The sequence below is a fragment of the Lissotriton vulgaris genome, chromosome 6 (genome assembly GCF_964263255.1).
Source record: "Lissotriton vulgaris chromosome 6, aLisVul1.2, whole genome shotgun sequence".
Taxonomy (NCBI): Eukaryota; Metazoa; Chordata; class Amphibia; order Caudata; family Salamandridae; genus Lissotriton; species Lissotriton vulgaris.
In genome coordinates, this window is record NC_141694.1 from 1,250,325,928 (window position 1) to 1,250,349,195 (window position 23,268).

The window sequence follows — 23,268 nt, forward strand, 5'->3', positions numbered from 1 at the left end:
CAAAATCTTCTCCAAGGGCAAATCATCCACCACCAGAACTTGAGTTGGAGCTCTGGGATTAATAATTATCGATAGATCAAATTGGTGCACCCAACCCAAGATAGGTGGGCCATCACTTGCCACATAAACCTTGCCTACAAAGGATCTGCCTTTGAACTCAATGACAGACTTCATATAACCAATAATATTTATAGTTTCACCTTGATATCCTCCTGGATTTATATCTTTAGGTAATAAAGCACAATTAGGCCACAGGTTGTCATAAATATGTTTTGGAATGATGGTGTACATTGAACCACAATCAACCATCAAGTCTACAGAGACATTATTAATCTTAAAGCTTGCTTTAGGTCTATTTTTCCTACCACTTTGATCACTGGGATCATCACAGGGATCATTAACAAGTGAAATCCGGTCAACCTGTAAAGGAATATCATTAGTAGCACTAGACAAATAAGCACTTTGGGTTAAGTTGTCATTATCATCATCTATGACTGCTACACGTTGTTTAAAAGATTTCCTACACATATTAGAAAAGTGACCTCTGCGTTTACATTTCAAACAATTCTTATCTAAAGCAGGGCATTTACGAAAGTCAGCATTGTGGGACGAGTTCCCACACCTAAAACAAGATCTAACTTGTTGCCTTCCTCTTTGGGAAAATCTTCCTGATCTTGAAACAGCTGCTACGTCTGAATCTGCACTGGAAACTGAAGAGACGGTTCCGTTACCTCCCTTTTTATTCAACTCACGCATACAATATTGAGAATGTTCTAAAACCTTGGCTATGTCTATAGCATCCTTCAAGGAAGGGTTCTTCGCAGCCCAAAGTCGTTCCTGCGTCTACTTGCATCTGCATTGTACTATGAGTTTGTCTCTTACTAACTCATCTGTCATTGCTCCAAATTTGCATTTCAGAGAACTCTCTAAGCTTGGATACAAATTCATCTATGGATTGATTCTCTTCCTGCCTATGGGTGTAAAATTGGTATCGGTTCATGACAATGTTTATCTCCTTCGCAAACCTAACTTCTAAACGTTTTTTAGCTTCAACATAAACATCCTCAATTACATTGCCAGTTGGTAAAGTCGCTACCGGTAAATACTTAAAGATGTGTTGACCTTCTTTGCCTATGCTATTTAGAAGTAAAGCTTTTTTCCTTGCAGCACTGAATTTTGAACCATCTAGAGCATCTAAGTGATTCTCAAACATAGGTAGCCAATCTTCCCACTCTATTAATAAAGGTCCAGGTGAAGCCAGAAAAATTGGAGGAGTAATTATTGAACTTTGACTCTCCAGAATATATTGAATAGGAGAAGCAACTGTGGAACTTTGACTCTTCATAATGTACAAAAATAAGCAGGTAGGTAATTGAATGTAAAAATGTAGTCAATATATTAAATGCGCACCCCAGGAAGATAAACTACAAAAGAATGGAAAATGTAAGTAATCCTGTGTGTTCATGAAACAATCCAAAGTCTCAAGTTTATTTTTTTAAAAACAAGAACTTCACCAACACAAAGAGAATAAAACTATTTGTTTTCTTGTATTGCAATAAAATCAATAAGATCCTTTGAGTAATACCTGTTTAACGATTCTCCTCATTCCTCATGAAAATAAAGAAAGAATCCGGAGCCACGATGAAATATCAATATGACAAAATGGCCGCCACGTTTTTCGACGTTGGTTTCTAAAGAAAGTTGGCCTTGTAGCAGCGTGGTGTGCGTGGGTTGTTTCTACAGTCGATCAAGCACACTGGACGCGGCGACTGTGACGTAAACGAAACACAGATCTCACATCGCTCGAGACAATGTTTTTCAAAACACGCACGAGCTGCTCAAAGCAATGGTGACACCCCAAACTTGACGGAGAACAAATACAGGATGAAATTACTCACGACGAGTCCATTTTACCAAAGGAAAGTGCCGGTAAGAATGAAATAGAAGACTTCTACTTCTGTTAATATTCCTTTCGCGTAGGTCCACTCGCCACTCCTACTCAGGATAGTGTAAAAGCTGGCCAAAGCGTCGCCAAAAATGTTGTAGTTGAATTCGAAGGAAAGACAAAGTATTGCAGGAGTAATAAGAAGGTTTATTCTCATAAGAAATCCTGAGTAAGAAAAGCGTGGCTCTCCCCTGGCCAGTCAGACAGAAACTGCCGAGGTAGAGAACATCCACACATAACTAGAACTTAGAATACAACAACGCAGAGCTCCATGCTCCATAATGGAAATAGAAGATCATAACAAATAGCATGAGATTTACACTTCATTTTTTGGTTGCAGTGTCACACGTAAGATCATCAAACTCATATGTCAAAGGGATTAGTGCTTTATTACAGGAGTTCAGTTGTCTTCAACTTGTTTTTTTTTTTTTTTTTTAAGTTATTTGTTTTTTGGGGTCAACTATAATCTCCTGTAACTATTGTGGTCCTAAGGATGGTCTCACATACTTCAGACATTCGAGACCGAAACTTCATCGCGTGTTCTACTTCTTTTTTTGTTTTTATAAAACTTCTGAATCATCATCCTTGAATCAATGGACTTATGCAATGGACTGATTCCTTAATTAAATAGAGTGCACTTTACATACATTAATCTATGTCATGGAAATGTTGTTCAGTTTATAATCACATGGCTAATGTATAAAGGATTGATGTGTTTGTTTTGTTTCCAATTTTCTACAACATCTTCAATATAAATAATATAGACATTTTTCAACCATATGTATACTTGGGTACACCTGTTCTCTTTGCAATTGATTCATATGGTTATAAATTTATGACAGAATTTACTTCAAGATTAATTATTTCCATCACCACTTTGGGGCAAACAACTTATTTGAGATACTTATTATACATTAAAATAATTCCCTTGCTGGCAATCTACCTTCACTGTTATTAACAGCCAATGTCACAAGGAATTACAGAGTTGCTCATTTTTTGCTGTCACTTCCATAGGCCGCCAAAACTACCAGCCCATTCACAAAGCGATCTAATGGGGTAGAGGCAATGTTGCGGCCTTACTTCTTCATTTTCTTTGTTTTCTTCTTACTGCCTTTTCCTCCTTCTCAACTCTTTCCCAGTTACTATTAACAGAAGGCAGGGCCACTGGAATTATGCAACTTTTTTTTGCATAATTAAGGATTTGTCGCATTTGTTACATAATCCATCATCTGCTGCATAATCTGCAGATTTTAACAAAATAATGTGTTTCTAGCCCTACAATTCAAAAGTTAATAAAAATACAGAAACACATGCTGCTGCGCAATGGAAGACCCTCTGCAAAGCTGGGCTGGTCACCTACCTGTTCCTTATTGCTATATTTGGGTATTAAACTGGTGCTCAGGAGGTGCAACAAATGCCCAGACAATGTTACCAAGTTTAACAATGAAGAAAAAATGAAGTAATACTATTACAAAATGCATCAAATAATTTGGCTATTTTTGCCGCATAATTTACTCAACCCTACTGCATAATTTAGCCCTCTCCTGCTGCATAGTTTCAGTGGCCCTGACACAAGGTGAAAAGCTGTGCTGGAGCAGGTATGGGCCCTGCCTTTACCCTGCAAAGGAATTAGTGTCATTCTGTTGGGGAGGGGGCTGTGTGTGCGTGGATGGAGGGGTAAATACTGCTGTGAAGGGAAGGCGCCTATAGAAAGCTGGGGTGCCAAATATCCTAACTTCTCTTAGCTGAAGAAAAAACGGATATTTATTTGCCATCCCTCCAATTCCATGTCCTTGTCCCGACCGGTGTTTACAGTACGCGGGCAAACAACACTGGAAACTGCAAACGGCTGTGGACATAATCACTTAACCACATGCGCGCTGTGCTTATTCTGCTGGAATGCTGATTTTTCAAAAAACCCATTGTTCATGACGAGCTGGGCTCGTCATCAGTGTTTGAGGAGGCTACACCATGACGAGCCCAGCTCGTCATCAGCCTCGAAGGGGTTAAATGATGCAAACAGGCTATCCATCATCTCTGCAATGGGGAGCTTACCCTTTGATCACATGCCGTTTGAAGCAGACTAATCATATCTTAGGAAAGAAAATTCTGGCTCTGCCCTTATATACTTAACAAGAAAAGGTTTTGGAAGATGTGATGTCATTGACCTTCAGTGCCAGTCCGCACGCATCAGGCATTAGACTAACGCATTTCAGTGAAGTGCTCCCCATCACCGCACTGAAATGCATTGTCACGTATATGCATGTGATGGAGCAAGGATTCGCACGTAAATGCGACTTGCTTGAATTCAAGAACCTCGCATAATCAATAACATTATTAATTCAATCTGTTCTGTTATTAATATTGCACTTTCACACTACACGCGGGAGTCCCAGAGACGCTTGCTTATGTGTTTTCTAATCATAACAAAACTTGCACACTGACTGGCCGCTGCTATGCGGGATTTCAGTCTGCGCATGCGTCGGTCATACCCATGTGATGTGACGCACTCGTAGTTCTGGAGGGATTTTTTCGCACATGCGCATTATTGCAAATATGGCCGCTTTGTCTTTAACACGCCTCTTGCTTGCTGCCGCTGCTTTGGCACAATTGTCTATTTCTGCCTAAATCCTAATGCTATAGATATTATGAAGTAAGGGATGTAGCATAGCCAATCACGGTATAAAGTGTATTCATTTTTTCTGTGTTTCTAATTTGTTTTCGCTTACTTTTCATGTACCGCATATCTGTGGGCCTGGGGAAGGGGAGCCACTCCATCTTTGAAACCCATGTCACCCTAATCACGTGATGAGGGAGAAACCGAATTGCGCAGGAGTGGAACTAAGCCAGCTGGCTTCTGAAGCTGAGATGCGCCTGGGAAAGTGACCCTTGTACCAGGAGAAGATTTCAGCTGTACCTAAACTGATACAATGTTTATATTTTATGTGTGTCCTATTGTACTACACCTTCCATATGCCATGGGAACTGGAATGTAAGGGGTGGGTTCGAAAATATAAATATTAATTATGGGAACCCTAAATTCTAGGTGGGGACAATGACCTAACCACCTCTCTTGTCCAATCCAAAGTTGGGGATCCTGTCACTTGCAACATTTGTGGGTGGTCCACTGACCCGAAAACTGTATAACTAGCCTAGTTTTAGATAGAGAAATTTTCCGACTTGTCCGAGTAGCTGACCTGTCACCGACCCTACGAACTCTATAGGTGATTGATACAGAGAGCAGCGGAGCACTCTGTCCGTAATTTCCACAAACTCCAAGGGGTGGAATAGTTTTAAGTGCTGGCGAAGCACTTTGCTGGGAGATTCGAAAACCCAATCGGGGTTATTGGCAGATTCCGTGCAGAGAGGGAGTAGCGCAGGCGTTGCATCCGAAGCTGCAGGTGTTGGTCGTACCCTTTGATGAGCCCGGTCCTGATCCAAATCCTGAGGGGTATCCTGTCCTGACTGTCCATGAGCTGTACCTGCTCGCCTACTGGCATCCTAAATCCTTGAGGGTCCTTCTCCTCGTTTTCCCAGACTGACCCGTGGCCAGGGTTAGTCCTCATTCCCGTCCTAGGTAAATATATATGTGTGGGTGTTCGTCTATCTATACTCTTTCCTCTCCTCCTTTAATAAAGCATCATTGCCTATGTTATTTTCCCTGTCTTTCTCCAAAAGATTTTACTTGCACAACTGTTTGTTAGTTATGATCCACTTTTACCCTTACCTTTAGGAGAATATTGAATTGTCTTGCTCATTCAGTGTGTTCCATTATTACCCTTCCTTTAGTATCAAACCTCCTTATTTAGAACAGAGCATAAGTTCCATCTCATATAGATCACTGATGAATTCTAGATTTTTGCTTTTATTGTAAGTCCTTTTTCATTACATCTGCCTTAGTATAAGCCTGAAACTGAATAGCATGTTCCTGTTACCCTTTTCCCCTTAGTTTTCTGACATTCAATGGTGCTCACTCTCATTCATAGTTATATTATAGTTCTGATCCTAGTTATAGATATTCTAAACTGTGTGAATTTTATTCTCATGGCATGTGGACTTTAACTTTTTACTATATAAAGTCTTGAAAACCCTTCAGGTGTCTGTGGTTATTACAATAGTATAATTCATTATTCAAATGTATATGGTATTTTTTTGGTTAGCCTTATCTCCTACCCCTGCTAGCTCCTGATCTATCAGGAACATAGGTACCTGTGACAAGGATTGGTAAGTCAGGTACAACGGAATCGAGTAGTATGGAAAACTCAAGAATTACTGATAAGGAAGTGTAAGCTCGCCCGATTCACAAGAGTATAGTCCATAAACACGTTATGGGCCCAAGTGTGTACAATTTGGTGAAATAAAGAGTCGGGCGACCTGCGCGCTCTATCACATGTGTCTCCGTGGTCACTAAAGCGATGCACTCTGAATGTGTGGTAGTTGGCAGCGCGCCTATGACCTGCATGCGCTGCTCTCGCAGGCTTAGGGCGCTTGCTGCACAGCTGAGCTATGGCACTGGCAGACTCACTACAATGTATCTATTATTTCCTGCGGAGCCACGTGGCTCTGAGAGTCACATAGTCGAGCCTGACGTTACGAAGTAGCGCCCAATGGCTGCCAGAGCAGGGAGTTTGTGAGAAAGGCAGAAGGCTACTGGTTTGCAAGCTGCTGAACTTGGTGCTCAGCTTGCAGTGCTGCCTGCTGCTCACGCCGGGCCGCTGTGATAGTATGATCTTATTATGGCTGGCGAATTAATTATTGCTAAACCCAGGGCCAGGAAGAGAGTCGTCACGGAAACATGACTGACCAAGAAACCATTCTTTCCTCAGACTCCAAAACACAAACATTTTTTTGTAGGGACTCTGCCCGAATGCAGCTGATCCTCTTCAATTTTTCGAAGCGGACATGTGTTATAGCGCAGCTGATCATTCAGGGCTCTCAGAAACTTCAACTAAAAGTTACCACAGCAGGTGCTTTATTTACAAGTTAACTAAGATCGGTAATGCAGTTGTGAAGTACTGAAACAGATTTTTTATTGTATCAACATATAATTAAGTGCATGCAGGTTTGTCATCAGCTCTCCATGAAACTATTGTTACAGCATGAGAGGAAATGCAGTGTTTCCATAGTATTTACAAGCATAGGTGGCAAACACGTGCGTAAGCAGTGTGCTGGGCATGGTTTGCTTATTTCCTATACTGTGCTGGGAATAGACTACACACAAAACAATAAGTTTAGTAGGAAAAAAAAAAGTACGTTTAGTAGGAGAAACTATCCTTCTCTCGTTCGCCAAACTTTCAAGAGTTGGGGCCACGTGTTTCCCTTGATCACTCAGTGCATTTCAATTTGGCTCTTTCTACCCTGCCATTTTCAAATGGTACCAGACACCACTGCGCCGCTTCAAAGGTCACTTTTGCGACAGGGCTTGCGATTCAGTGAGGTGAGGGGACTGTCCCCTAGCTTCCAAATATGCTGGATTGTTTTGGGAAACTCTGCGGTAAAAAGAGATCGGCGGAGCAAAGGTGGGAACAAAGACTAAGAAATATGAAAACTGTTAATTGAAAAAACATCCCGAAAAAAACGCTAGAGAGTACAAAACCTGCCAGACAATATCTAAATGGCAATAAGTATTTTAATAGACCTAACATCTCCATTTAATCTCTGATCGATACACGCTCCCACACGCAACTAAATCAAAACTTTCATTTTTATCACTGAATTATTCAGTCTCCTTAGACACTGTCAAAAATTGCAATGGCGACTATAACTCAAGTTGCCCTAGCAGGGTATTGGGTTAAGTTTTCAATAAGCAATAATCGCGCCTCGGTTCAACCTCATTGGCCACGATACTGCTACTGCGCAAAGGTACATATTTCATTGTGAATTACATACCCCCTCGCTGTAGTACCTCATGTTAGAGAGAGCAGGCATTCTATGTATTTGTGTGGAGGCATTCGTATAGCAGTTTCGACGTATGGCAGTCCAAATAATGAATGTGATAGTGTTATATCTGCAATTTCGATCTGCTCCTCTGCGCCAAAATTTTCCCGAGACGCGCGAGCACTCTGGGAAATTGCATGGGAAGTACCTTATTAGAAGGGCACTACACTAGTTCAGGTCTTTCATGTTGGAGCTTGGTGCTAGCCGGTGCATTGAAGAAATGGAAGCAGCAGCATCGCCACAAGCATGCGCTCTTTAACTATACCAAAGGAGGCGTGGAAATCATTTTGCGAAATATAAATAATGCTGCCATTTTTCAATATAGCCTTTTTTTACTGAGGGTGTGCCGTTTCACAATGCTACACTTTGAATTAGCAGCATTTCAGACTCAAATTTAAGAGGTAACATTTTGGGTTCCTCGTTTTCAAATCATTACTCCTCCAGATCTAAAATTCAAGGGATTCGTTTTATTAAAACAGGATATTATTAACCACCCAAGAGAAATAAGTGCGGTTTAGACTGCAGATTTTTTGGGGGGTTTGGAATTTGTGCTCGGTTCCAATACGTTAAATCCGGGATCCCCAATCAATCATCACGGGTTACTGGTAGCTCGCTGTCACCCTTTAAGTAGTCTGCAGTCCAACATCTCCCATTAGGCATGTTTTAGCCCATCTTTATTGTTTTGCTTGATGTAAGGCCCATTTGCAGTACTTGCCGCCCTCACCCAAACCAGCTGCTCAGATTGGCTGAATTCAGCTTAGCCCTGGGCGAGGAGAGGTGAAACGGGTGAGGTTAGGTTAACACATTTTAATGTAGTGGTCGGCATTACCACATTAAAATGCATTAATCACGCACTCTGAGCGTCGTGATCAGCTGCATGCTGTGAGGGGTGAAGCAGAGTGGCCGCGACCGTATGAGCTGCATTTGATTACAGCAGCGCAGCGTCCAAGTGCTCTACTGAATGAGGGACAGCCGTCTCCGGTGCTGCAGCTCAGAAGGGATGGCAGGATCATTGTGAGCCCTGGAGCCAGCCTGCGATGCTTACAGCTTGCCTCTCAGGCGCTGCAGTGAGAGTCTTCTGGTGCGCAGCAGAGAGACTATGGCAGCGAGTCTGGTTTGCACTGTTTTTAATAATTATAAAATATCACTCAAATTGCCTGACACCCTAATTATACCTGAACTCATCTGCTTCCGGACTTGTGTTTGTCAGGTGGCTGAAGGTCAAGTCCCGGTCAACGCAGGTTATGGCAAGATGTATATTTTCAATTTCCGGCCGGCCCCCCTCCCCAGAAATTGCTGCTGCTGTACGGCGCCAGAGTGAATGTGTTCGACCTCCTGCCTACACAAGCTGCTGTACTGCCCCTTATCATGGCTGTCCGCAGGGGTTGTGTTCAATCACAGGCGTCATGACTAACAAGTTACATATACGACCCACAGAACACCCGCCCGCAGGCCACCTCCTCCCTCCCGGGATGTGTTTCTACGGGAACTTGGCAAACACCCAGGCCCTAAGGTACAATATAGATATTTTGACCCCCGGCTTGGGACTGGCTTGAGGAACAGGAGCTGGCGGCGGCACCCAAATCATAAAATGAGTCCCGGCTCCACGATCGCCATAACCATCGCCAAGGCAGACGCAGGGGGAAAAAGATCAAGGACAAAAGACCTAAGGTAGCCGCCCCAAACCCTGATCGAATTAGACTGGATCGACAGGGGGACCTGCAGACGATGGCGGCCCTCCAATCTACCAGATCTCCGTCCACAGTTGGCTCTGCTGAATCTCTGCCAAAATCCGGAGCCTCAGGATACACATCTGAATGGTCCATGGATGTAGGGGCGCCAAAGTACACGGGTGGGGTCTACTGATCTCAGTTGTCCAGATGACCAATCTTTATATAATAACTTGGAATTGCAGGGGCAGTCATATACCCTTCAAGTGGTATGCCATCTACGCCTACCTGCAACGCCACACAACAAGTGTAGCGCTATTACAGGAGACACACCTGACAACCGTAGAGGCTACACGCTTGCGCAGTCGCTGGTGGGGCCAGGTATACAGTAGCAACTATTCGTCCATAGCTAGAGGGGTGGTGATATGGGTTAAGGTGGGGGTTCCATTGGAGGAGGTCTTGTCAGATCCAATGGGGCGCTACGTCTTAGTGAGCGGCAGGCTGAACAGCCAACCGATCTAGTTGGATTCCATATATGCCCCAAATGTCACGCAGGGCACCTTTCTTAGTGATCTTTCACGGATACTGCTCCAGTGGAGGAAGATCCCGTGGCTCCTAGGGGCGACTTTAACACGTTGTTCGATGTCTCACTTGACCGCTCTCCCCCGCCCCCCCCCCCCCCCTTATCACTTGTACTACGGCCTTCTCCACCGTGCAGCTCTTAAAATCCTGGATGGACAATTAGGCACTGTCGGACATCTGGCGAGAACGTCATCCGCACTCTAGAGTATACTCTTTTTATTGCCCGGTCCATAATTTGCATGTGTGCCTCGATCTCATACTCTTATCCTCAGCCCTACTTACAGACGATTGACTACCTCGGTTGGACACATTCCGATCATAACCCCTTGGTGATGCACCTAGTATGGGAGGTGCAGCCTCCTCCGATTCGGGCCTGGCACCTGCAGACAACAGCTTTAGAAGACTCCCTCTTCCGTGGCTCACTAGGGCCTGCGGTAGTTAGGTATTTCGCAATCAATACAGCTTCCACGGACTCGGTTCTCACAGAATGGGAGGCCTTTAAAGTAGTAATTAGGGGACATAGTCTGGGACAGACTTGGAATATCCGCAGACAGCTGGACACCGCCCTATCCAGCATTGAGAAACCGCTGCAGCCCGGATCAGCAGCAGATCCTGGACGCTGCCCATATTGAGGGGGAGGCACTTCTGGACCGATTGAGGTGCCATCATTATTTGGTGCATTTGGCCCGTTCTCACTCTGCGGCTGACGAAGCCGGGAGATTGCTGGCTTATTTGATCAAGAAGGAGCACCCCCAGCGCCCCATAAGTTGCTATTCGACAGTCTAGGCTGGGAGAGAAGCACTCAGAGAGGCATTGACACATTGATGACTGAACACTACACTAGGCTGTATGAGACCTGTCTGGCAGGCAACGCCCAGGACGTGGATTCCATTTTGGACACAGTGTAATTGCCCACTCTTACAGTGGACCAGTTCCTGGAGCTGGACTCCCCCCAGCAGAAGACGAAATACGAGACGCATAGCGATCCTTGTTCTCTTTGCTTCTGCCCTGAGTGGTCGCTCCCCTGCCTCTCCACCTGAAGCGGTATCGTTTATCTGAGCTGCATTGCGTGATTGTACCCTGTTTAGAACTGCTAAAATATTTGCATTGACCTCGCCTGCTTGCCGGTATCTTTTAGTGCGCTGCATTGTCTGGTATCTTTAAGTGCGTACATTGTGTGTTTGTGCCATATTTCGACCTGTGCATTTTTTTAGAACAGCTAATTAAGTATATTAACTGCACCTCGCACCATTGTTGTTTTGACTTAGACTTTACTGCGCGATACCCCCCGGCGCCCTGCTCGACTCCCCCCTCCATTTTGGATCTGTTGTTGTTGTGCTCCGTGTTGACCTGAGCCCGCCCCGCCTCCCAGCTGAGCCGCCCTCGCCCCTCCCCCTTCCCACCATCCATATATGACAGCAGCCCAAGCGCGCAGCGTCTACGCGCAGCGACCGCGCCCAACCCGCGCCGAAGGTGCGCCAAAGGTAAGCCCGTCTACGCCCGGACCGCGCCCGACCCCCTGGCCCACGTCCCTCCCAGCCCCCCCGCATTACCTACGATGCCGCCACCCTCCTAGCCCTTAACCCCGGTCGCGCCCTCAACTGCGTCCAAGCCACCCCTGGACAAACCCATGGACTTTCTCCTGCTTCTCCTGCAAATTCAGCGGCACCGACAAAATCTCCGCTACGACCACACCACTGACTCCCGACCCCAACCACCTACAATGCATCCTTCTCAACACCCGATCAGTCCACAGGCACGCCATTGACCTATGGAATCTACTAGACACCATTTCTCCAGACATCGCCTTCCTAACGGAAACTTGGATGAATGCTTCCTCCACACCAGACATCACCATTGCCATCCCTGAAGACTATAAGATCACTCGCAAAGACCGTACCAGCCACACAGGAGGAGGAATCGCTATCGTCCATAAGAAATCAATCCGCATCTCAACCAGCTCTGACGCCAACCTCGCTAACTCCGAACACCTTCACTTCCAGATCCACATCGACCCCAAAACACTCAAAGGCACCCTCCTCTACAGACCACCAGGACCCCGAGCTAAATTCAGTGAAGACATCACGGACTTCATCACCCCACACGCGCTCCCCTCCAAAGACTACATCCTTCTGGGAGACCTCAACTTTCACCTTGAAAAGATCAACGACCGCAACACCGCCACCCTCTTAGACAACCTCGGACTTAAACAACTAGTCACTTCCCCCACCCACATCGCAGGTCACACACTCGACCCCATCTTCACATCCAGCAATCATGTCTCCTTCAGCCACACTACGGATCTCCTCTGGACTGACCACAGCTGCGTTCACTTCACCTACAACAAACCAAAACCCACCATCCACCTCCAACCTACCCTGCAAAGAAACTGGAACAAAATCACCACGGACCAGATCTCCGAATCGCTCCTTCTAAACACCCCAGCCCTCTCTTCTAACGCTAACGAAGCCGCCGCCAACCTCACCCTATGGTTATCCAACACCGCCGACACCTTAGCACCACTGAAAAAACGTCAAAGCAAACCTGGCAGCAAGAAGGCCTCATGGTTCAACGATGATCTTAAGAAGTCCAAGAAACTCTGCCGCTCCCTTGAAAAGGCCTGGAAAAAAGACCCAACCACTAGCACCAAGGACGCCTTCAAAAACGCCACCCGCACTCACCACCAACTAATCCGAAAAGCCAAGAAAACAGCATTCAAGGATCGACTTGACAACAACGCCCACAACAGCAAGGAACTTTTCAACATCGTCAAGGAATTTTCCAATCCCTCGGCCAACTCCAACGACATCACCCCCTCTCAAGCCCTCTGCGACTCCCTAGCCTCATTTTTCCACAACAAGATTGCAGACATCCACAACAGCTTCGACAACCAATCCGGAAACCAACCCACCCTACCATTTGCTGAACATTCTCCCGCCGTGAACACCCTTAACGACTGGAACCCAATCTCCACTGAGGACACCATCCGCCTGATGAATTCCATCCACTCAGGATCCCCCCACAGACCCATGTCCTCACCACATCTTCAACAAAGCAGACTCCGTCATAGCACCGCACCTCCGAGACGTCATCAACTGCTCCTTCAACTCCGCCACCTTCCCGGAAGACTGGAAACACGCTGAACTCACCGCCCTTCTGAAAAAACCCGCAGCGGACCCCACCGAACTCAAAAATTACCGCCCCATCTCGCTTCTTCCATTCCCGGCCAAAGTCATCGAGAAAGCTGTCAACAACCAGCTCGCCGCCTTCCTCGAAGCCAACAAATCCCTCGACCCCTCACAATCTGGCTTCCGAGCAAAACACAGCACTGAGACCGCCCTCATCGCAGCAACAGACGACATTCGAACTCTACTGGACAATGGAGACACAGTCGCCCTCATCCTCCTTGACCTCTCTGCAGCATTCGACACAGTCTGCCACAGCACCCTTTTACAACGCCTCAATAACATCGGAATCCAAGGAAAAGCACTTGAATGGATCACCTCGTTCCTCACCGGAAGAACCCAGAGAGTCCGCCTCCCACCATTCAAGTCCGAGGCCACCGAAGTGATCTGTGGCGTACCACAAGGATCCTCACTCAGCCCCACCCTCTTCAACGTATACATGAGCCCCCTCGCGACCATCGCACGCCAACACAACCTCAACATCATCTCCTACGCGGATGACACTCAACTAATCCTTTCTCTCACCAATGACCCCAGCACCGCCAAAACTAACCTACACGAAGGAATGAAAGAAGTTGCCGAATGGATGAAACAAAGCCGTCTGAAATTGAACTCAGACAAAACAGAAGTCCTCATCCTAGGTACATTCCCCTCTGCATGGGACGACTCCTGGTGGCCGGAAGCCCTCGGAAAAGCACCCATCCCGACAGACCACGCACGGAACCTAGGCGTCATCCTGGATTCTTCACTCTCAATGAACAGACAAGTCAGCGCCGTCTCCTCATCCTGCTTCAACATTCTTCGCATGCTCAGAAAAACATTTCGCTGGATCCCCTCCGAAACAAGGAAAACAGTCACCCACGCTCTGGTCACGAGCCGACTGGACTACGGAAACACCCTCTACGCAGGCACTACCGCTAAACTCCAGAAGAAACTCCAACGAATCCAAAACGCCTCAGCCAGGATCATATTAGACATCCCACGCAACGAACACATCTCTGGTCACCTTAAAGACCTCCACTGGCTACCCGTCAATAAGAGGATCACTTTCCGACTGCTTTCCCACGCACACAAATCACTCTACGACATCGGACCAGAATGCCTCAACTCACGACTGTCCTTCTACACCCCCTCCCGCCAACTACGTTCTTCCAACCAAGCCCTCGCCACTGTACCTCGCATCAACAAGACCACCATGGGAGGCAGATCCTTCTCATACCTGGCTGCTAAAACATGGAACTCACTCCCCGCTTACCTTCGCCTTACCCAGAACCACCTAGCATTCAGAAAGCAACTTAAAACGTGGATATTTGACAAGTAATCCTCCTCCCCTTCCTAAGCGCCTTGAAACCCTCCGGGTATGTAGTGCGCTATATAAATTCTCTGACTTGACTTGACTTGACTCCAGTAAAACGCTGGGTCTGGATGGCGTCTCGGCTGAGCTTTCAAAACTTACACGGAACATTTAGAACCACATCTCCATTCACTGTTCACAGAGTCAATCTCAGATGGGACTTAACCTCCAACTTTGAGTACCGCTAATGTAGTATCTTTGTTGAAACCTGGTAAGGACCCTACTTCCCCTGGCTCTTATTGGCCGCTTGCAATATTGAACACAGATTATAAGATCCTGGCAAAAGTCCTGGCCAATAGACTGGCTCGGCTTGTCTCTGATGTAGTACATTCTGATCAGAATGGCTTAGTTCCACAGCTTAATACTGCCTTGAACATACAACGCTACTTTCGAGTGGCGGAATATGCCTCGATCGATTGGCCAAGCTCAGGCTGCATGGCATTGGACCTTGAGAAGGCCTTCGATTCGCTGGCTTGGAATTTCCTTTTTGCCGTCCTGGCCTGTTTTGGGGTTGGTCCCTACTTCCTTAGTTTAGTGCGACTGCTGTATCGTAATCCATTGGTCCGTATTCGGACAGTGCCCTACGTTTTAGGTTTAAAGCATTTTATTAAGCATTCACAAAGAAAAAAAAAACAGTTGACACATGGGAGCAAGCGTCTGTTACAGTCATAATAGCGCACCAGTGCATTAGGGTCCTGTAAAGTCAATGTACATTCAGATGCAATAGCTGGGGCGTATGCTACCACAAGGTGCTCCAAAGTGACCAAACCCCTCAACTCCCCACCACCCCAAACCAAACCATGTCCCTTCCCCCCCACTCCCGTCCAGTGCCCCAATGCAACACCTGCCCACCCCTCCAAAGACCGCTCCCTTCTCTCCCGTGCACTCACATCTAGGCTCGCAGGCCTTCCAAGTCTGCCAATGTAGTCAGCCTCAACAGGCGGAGGTATCTGGGGCACGTAAGCTCTGTAAATTCCCCCACAAGCAATGAGTGAAACGGTTGCCATAGTTCATTAAATTGTTCCACCTCTCCCGCCACCATGAGCGACAATTTTTCCATTCCCAGGACATGCCATAGTCTATGCAACCATCCCGTGGTGGAGGGAAGTGTGGTAGTGCGCCAGTGAATACGTATATTTTGAACAGCAGAACCCAGTGCTATCGCAATTTGCCTCCCTCTACGGGATTTCAGAGGATACATCAGCCCGTTGGGCAAGCCCAACAGAACATACGCTGGAAAACGAGGCAATTCAATCTCAAAGTTGGAGTCAATCAAGTCTAAAACCTGTGCCCTACGTTTTAGACCCAATCCAGGTACTACGTGGAAACCGACAGGGATGCTGTTGTCCCCACTTTTGTTCGCGTTGGCAGTGGAACCGCTGGCGGTCCATGTTCGCACTCATGTTAACATGGGGATTGAGCTGGGAGATGGCACTAACACCATTTCGCTATATGCAGATGACCTGCTGTTATATGCTCGAGAAGAGGGTCATTTTAAGAATAATTGTCCAGCTTTGGCACGACGTCTGAATGAGGTTTCTGGTGTTTCTGGTGCGAGAGGTAGAGGTGTTCAACAGGCTCCTAGGGGTAGGGGCCGTGGAAATTTTCCCCAGAGTAACACTTCCTTCCCGCCTCAGAATTCTATGAATAGCTTTGATCAACAAAATAATGCGTCCTCTAGGTCGGCTCAGTACTATGCTGATGACTATTACGCCGAAAACGAGAATGAGAGTAATAATTGCTAGGACAGCCATGGACAAAGAGAGGGAGTTGTTTCAGTTCCAGTAGATCAGAATGGACCTTATGTCGAGGTGATTACATCAGGAGTGCCAGAGCCATTTCTGCTGGATACTGGTGCTACAAAAAGTTCTATTATGCACTCAAAACTTCCTGGCGCACCTTTGTCTGGCAAAATGAATATTTCAGTAGGTTTCTCTGGCGCCCCTGTTAGAAACCCGATTTCTAGTCCTATGCCCCTTTCTGTTGGCCCATGCGAATTAGAAGCACCCCTCATCCTTACAACAGGTTGTGGCGAAATTTTGTTAGGTTTGGATTTGTTAACGATTATATGCAACTTTGTACTGTTCTCCTTCGGGAGTACGACTTACCCTAGGTAAGAAAGTGGTTTCCCCAATGTATTTGTCAAAGGAAAATATTCCAACTGAATTGTCATCTCTTCCAGATATACTTTGGGCTACCGGTTCTAATGATGTAGGTCGTTTGGAAATAGCACCGTATGTCATAACATTGAAAGCCAATGTTAGGTTGCCACGTATTCCCCAATACAAGATCTCTAGCGAATGTGAAAAGGCGTTGTTAGCGATCATTTACGATCTGATTGAGAAAGAGGTCATTGAAGAGACAACAGGCAACATTGGTAACAGTCTGATTCTGCCTGTCTTAAAGCGTACTGATCCTTCACAGCCCCCTGTGTACAGATTTGTGATTGATCTCAGAGAAGTGAATACAATTGTTGTACCACAGTTTCCAGTCGTCCCTGACATTACTGCCTTATTGACAATGGTTCCAGCTTCAGCCAATTGGTTTTCGGTGATTGACCTGAAGAACGCTTTCTTCAGCATCCCGATTGCTGAGGAGAGCAGAGATATTTTTGGCTTCAATTTAGGAGGACGAAGCTTCCGCTTCAAACGCGCTCCTCAGGGCTACTGTCAGCGTCCATCGATATTCAGTCAGGCTCTGAAAACACAACTTGATACGATTGTTCTACAGGATGGTGCAACTCTGATTCAGTATGTAGACGATCTGCTGATCGCTGCAGATACTGAAGAGATTTGCAAACAAGCCACACTGCCGTTGTTGCGTCATTTGTGTGACATGAAGCACAAAGTCTCTTTTTCAAAAATGCAATTTTGTCGACAAGAAGTGACCTACCTAGGTCACATCTTATCGAAGGAGGGAAGGAGACTGACCCCAGAAAGAATACAGGCAATTGCAAGATTGAGTACCCCAAGGACACAAAGAGAAGTTCGGGCCTTCTTGGGCATTACATCGTACTGTAGACAATGGATACCGAATTTCTCGCTAATGGCTAGACCTTTGCTGGCACTACTCTGCAAAGACACACCCGATCCTATGCCTTGGTCTGAAGATTGTCAGACAAGTTTCCACGAGTTGCGTGATGCATTGTGTTCGGCTCCTGTGTTGGGCAACCCCGACTACAGCAAACCTTTTACATTATATGTCCATGAGAAGGAAGGTTGCGCATTATCAGTCCTGACAATACTTTGGAGACAAACAGCGCCCATGCGCGTTTTTCTCAGCGACTATAGATCCTGTAGCTAAGGCATTACCAAGTTGCTTGAGGGCCACTGCTGCAGCAGCAGTCTGTAGTCGACAGTCTGCTGGGTTAGTCATGAATAATACTCTGATCGTTATGGTCCCACATGCAGTAGACATTTTATTGAACAGAACGAAAACACAGCATTTAACTAGTGCTCGACTGTCCAGCTATGAGTAGACACTACTAGCGAGTCACATACACATAAAGGTGTGATACACTCAACCCCGCCACGTTATTACCTATTCCGGCAGAGACAGAGGAGGTTGAAAAACATGATTGCTGCTTTAGGACAAAAGGGAGAGTAGACTTGCAGGACACTCCCCTTCCTGAATGTAATGATACTTTATGGGTTGATGGTTCATGCTTCAAGTTGCCAAATGGTGATACGACTGCAGCATATGCTGTAACAACATTGCACACGATTGTAGAGTCTGCACGCATTCCCCACAATTCTGCGCAAGCAGCAGAGTTAGTTGCACTTACAAGAGCGTGTGTGTTGGCAAAAGGAAAGCGAGTGAATGTGTATACTGATAGCCAATACGCCTTTGGCGTGGCTCACAGTTTTGGAAGATTGTGGCGTGAACGTGGGTTCCTGACGTCACATGGTGCAAGAATCCAACATGGTCAGCTAGTTAACGAGCTCCTTGAGTCACTGACCTTGCCACTACAAGTTGCTATCGTAAAATGCAGTGCACACAGAAAGATTCAAGATGATGTTGGTCGTGGGAATGCATTTGCAGACGAGGTTGCGAAAGAGACTGCAAGGAACACAATGAGTCGGATGTACAATGTAGGTCCTGCTAGATGGATTGCCGATGTGGGTATGTGTGAGGACACTATTGAAAGTGTGAAGTCCATACAAGCTGATGCCACTGAAAAAGAGGTGAATGAATGGAGAGAAGGCAAGGGAAGATTGGATGCAAATGGTTGTTGGGTCGAATTGTCAGAACATCAGCGATGGCTATTACCTGACGCATATGTACTTGCAGTGGTGACAATGGCCCATGGGATGGCGCACGTCAGCGTGAAAGGAATCTGTAAACTGTTGGCCCCAGTATGGCAGAATAATGGTATCCCAAAATGCACAGAGAATTTGGTCAGGAACTGTATGGTATGTTTGAAGTACAATCCCGGTAGGGGAACCCCAACTCCAGCTGGTCATTTTGCGCCTCCAACGTATCCGTTCGAGGTTTTGCAGCTCGACTTCATCCACATGGAGAGGTGCAACAATTTGAAATACGTGCTTGTTGTTGTTTGCGCTTTCTCCAGGTGGGTGGAAGCGTATTCCCTTAAGGACAACACCGCCTTGTCAACTGCCAAAGCCCTGGTCAAGGAATTCTTCCCTAGGTTTGGCATGCCTAGAATGGTCTGGAGTGATAACGGAAGTGAATTTGTGGGACGAGTGATGAAGAGAGTGTGCGAATGTCTAGGCATCCACCAGAAGTTTCACGCTGCAAACCACCCCCAATCAGCTGGATTAGTAGAGTGCTATAACGGCACTCTCAAGTTGAAATTAGCCAAGATACAAGCCAGCACAGGTTTTAAATGGCCTGACGCCCTGCCTTTAGCACTCCTGTCTACCAGAATGATTGTCCATTCTAGATTAGGACTTAGCCCTTATGAAATTGTGTTTGGCCGCCCAGCCAACATCTGGGGCGTGCCAAGACCCAAGAAGATAAGCGAAGTAGAACACCCTGTACTGTTTGACTATTTACACGAATTGACAACTAAATTGAGTGTTTTACACCAACAGGTTCTCAGCTCCTCTCCGCCAGCCTCTGATGATCCAGGTCACTCCATTGAACCCGGCACCTGGGTGCTGGTGGGGAATTTTCAGCGCACAAACAACGAACAGCCCAGGTGGACCGGACCGTACCTCGTCCTTCTCTCCACAAGATCAGCCGTTCGGGTGGAAGGAAAGAAGAACTGGATCCACGGGACCCATTGTAAACGGGTCCCTCTGCCTCTTCCATATGACCGGTGGGTCCAGGAGGGTATCGCTGACTCTGAGACCGAATCCGTACCTCGCTTTGCACCCTTCAGCGATGCACGATTGAAAGGAACTGGTACAGAAAAAGAGAGTGATCGTATTTTGCAAGGATTTGTGCCACCGTCAATGCAGTTGGACACTACAGAACCTGAAACGTTGTTTGAACACCACACCGTACCTGGGAAACGACGATATAATCGGAGGTCAAGAACAAGAGACTAATAAAAGCAAATGAATACGATTCTCTCTTCCCCCAAGAACTATTTTTGATTTTACAGCTCTCTCGCCCAGGGAACTTGCTCATTTTTGATTTTCGAACCGCCATCCGGTTCTGCTGCTAGGGTCGCGGTTGATAGTCTGGGGAGTGCAGCTGGGGACGTTTATGTCAACGGTTCTGATTGGTCTGAGGGAATTACCCCGGACTGACCAGAAAGCACTCCTTGGCAGAATCAAACTCCCACCGCGGGCAGCAACTAGAGGATGGAGTTTGAGGGTGGAGAGACCTGCTAGATCTATGAACTTTGAAAAGAAAATATGCACTGTAATGGCAAGAAGACGATCTCTAGTAATAAGCATTTTAATGTTGTGTAGTATAATAATGTTTTTAACCGGCTATGCTCTGTTCATTTTTCGAGTTCCATTCATGCACAACACTCAGCTCACACCTCCTCCTACTATTTCCCCGCATTCCTTTCATCCCCTACCTGAACACGAGTCTGCCAGAAGATTAGAATTTGTAAATTATTCATTTGTCCAACTCCTACACCAGCACCAATCTGTAATGAACACTACAAACTGTTGGATATGCGGACTCATGCCACACACTACAGATAGGGGTATTCCGTATTTTGTCCTGCCGTTCAGTTATTTCGGTTCTCTGTGGGCTTTCCAGACCATGTTCCTGTTTTCCCTTGAACCGTACGTTCCAGGGAAAAATTCAAACAACAAGGCACTAGTGGCAGGAATCAGAAATATGAGTAGAGATATTGACACGGTTAGAGCAACTCCCAAAGATGAGCTTATACCATACAGTCGATGGAATATAACTAAGTATGGAATTTCCCTGGCCGAAAGTCAGAAGGCGAAGAGATCCTCCCCAATCTGGATAGTACCCCACCGAGGTCATCTATGTCTGCAGGGAAATGGCAACAACCCTCGAGCCCAGTTAGGGAAGAGGGTCTGTACTGAGACCTATGTTCTCTTATCCCAGACCTCCCCTTCATTCTTAGCGGCTAAGGGTACATACTTCATCTGCCATGACAAAGCATACACATGGTTGCCCCCAGACTTCTCGGGCACATGTTTTATCTCGTTTCTGCTGCCACCCACCTATACGGCCGGGGCAGATTACCATCGGACAAGGACAGTTAGGGGTGTCATGAGTCAAGACGACACTGCGGGTCAAGAGTTTGGGGACTTCGCAAAGGGTTCACCATAGGCCCCTTTTGGGGGCCTATGGTGAACAGCAGGAACATTCGCCAGTTAACGAGGGCAGTCGAATCCGCCGTGATCGAAACGGCCAGTGCCCTTAGTAACCTGACAGCTGAGCTTCAATCAGACCGACTTATGACCCTTCAGAACAGGGTCGCCCTAGACATCATACTTGCAGACCGTGGTGGTGTATGTAGGGTGATGCATTTTCATCCCTATTCAGAAAAGGGGGTGGTGATGAACAGAGTGTCTGAATTAAGCAGACCACTCTTACCCAGTCCAAAGATCAGGGCTTGATCCATCACCGTTATTTATCTCACTGCACCATTCCAGCTCAGAACCTGGCTATATGCAAATCAGTCTGTCCCTGGCCCAGTGCATCATGGGAACAGGGCAGACTAAACTACCAAGCCAATTCTTCACCAGAAAGGAGACAAGCTACCGGGGACCGGTTTCTGGCATTTCAGCCTTCTTCGGCCCGGCTTGCTTGAATCCTGATGGTGCAGTGAGAAAAGGGACTCATGTCCGAGTATACCCTGCCACACCTATAGTGGCCAAAAACGATTCAGAAAAGGGGGTGGTGATGAACAGAGTGTCTGAATTAAGCAGACCACAGTGCAGTGAGCTAAAAAACGGTGTTGGATCTAGCCCTGATCTCTTGACTGGGTGAGAGCTTTCTGCTTAATTCAGAGACTCTGTCCCTCACCACCCCTTGTTGTAAATATTTTTGTCCACCCTAAGCGTGGAAGGGTATTCTCAGATGTGAGACCCTTGCTCATTGCACCATCAGGATTCAAGCAAACCGGGCCGAAGACGGCTGTAATGCCAGAAACCGGTCACCGGGAGCTTGTTTCCTTCCCAGTGTAAGAATTGGCTTTTGTAGTTTGGTTTGCCCTGTTCCCATCATGCACTGGGACAGGAACAGACTAATTTGCATACAGCCAGGTTCTGAAACTGGGATGGTGCAGTGAGCTAAAAAACGGTGTTGGATCTAGCCCTGATCTCTTGACTGGGTGAGAGCTTTCTGCTTAATTCAGAGACTCTGTCCCTCACCACCCCTTGTTGTAAATATTTTTGTCCACCCTAAGCGTGGAAGGGTATTCTCAGATGTGAGACCCTTGCTCATTGCACCATCAGGATTCAAGCAAACCGGGCCGAAGACGGCTGTAATGCCAGAAACCGGTCCCCGGGAGCTTGTTTCCTTCCCAGTGTAAGAATTGGCTTTTGCAGTTTGGTTTGCCCTGTTCCCATCATGCACTGGGACAGGAACAGACTAATTTGCATACAGCCAGGTTCTGAAACTGGGATGGTGCAGTGAGCTAAAAAACGGTGTTGGATCTAGCCCTGATCTCTTGACTGGGTGAGAGCTTTCTGCTTAATTCAGAGACTCTGTCCCTCACCACCCCTTGTTGTAAATATTTTTGTCCACCCTAAGCGTGGAAGGGTATTCTCAGATGTGAGACCCTTGCTCATTGCACCATCAGGATTCAAGCAAACCGGGCGGAAGACGGCTGTAATGCCAGAAACCGGTCCCCGGGAGCTTGTTTCCTTCCCAGTGTAAGAATTGGCTTTTGTAGTTTGGTTTGCCCTGTTCCCATCATGCACTGGGACAGGAACAGACTAATTTGCATACAGCCAGGTTCTGAAACTGGGATGGTGCAGAGAGCTAAAAAAAGGTGTTGGATCTAGCCCTCATCTCTTGACTGGGTGAGAGCTTTCTGCTTAATTCAGAGACTCTGTCCCTCACCACCCCTTGTTGTAAGCATTTTCATCCCTGACAATGCACAGACAGTGTACCAGGCCATCTCCAAACTGCACAAAATCTCCGATTCCCTTCATATGGAAAAAGGGGATTGGTCCTTGCTAGGGTGGT

At 46.6% G+C, this 23,268-nt stretch overlaps 1 protein-coding gene and 1 non-coding gene across 2 annotated transcripts in view; both read right to left on the reverse strand.

Annotated features, from left to right (window-relative positions):
* Positions 1 to 23,268, reverse strand: part of TFB2M (transcription factor B2, mitochondrial) — a 117,948-nt gene that overhangs the window by 26,091 nt on the left and 68,589 nt on the right. The window lies entirely within an intron of this gene.
* LOC147708700 (U4 spliceosomal RNA) lies at positions 7,670 to 7,809 on the reverse strand. The gene has a single exon (XR_015297111.1). It is a non-coding gene; the product is annotated as a U4 spliceosomal RNA (small nuclear RNA).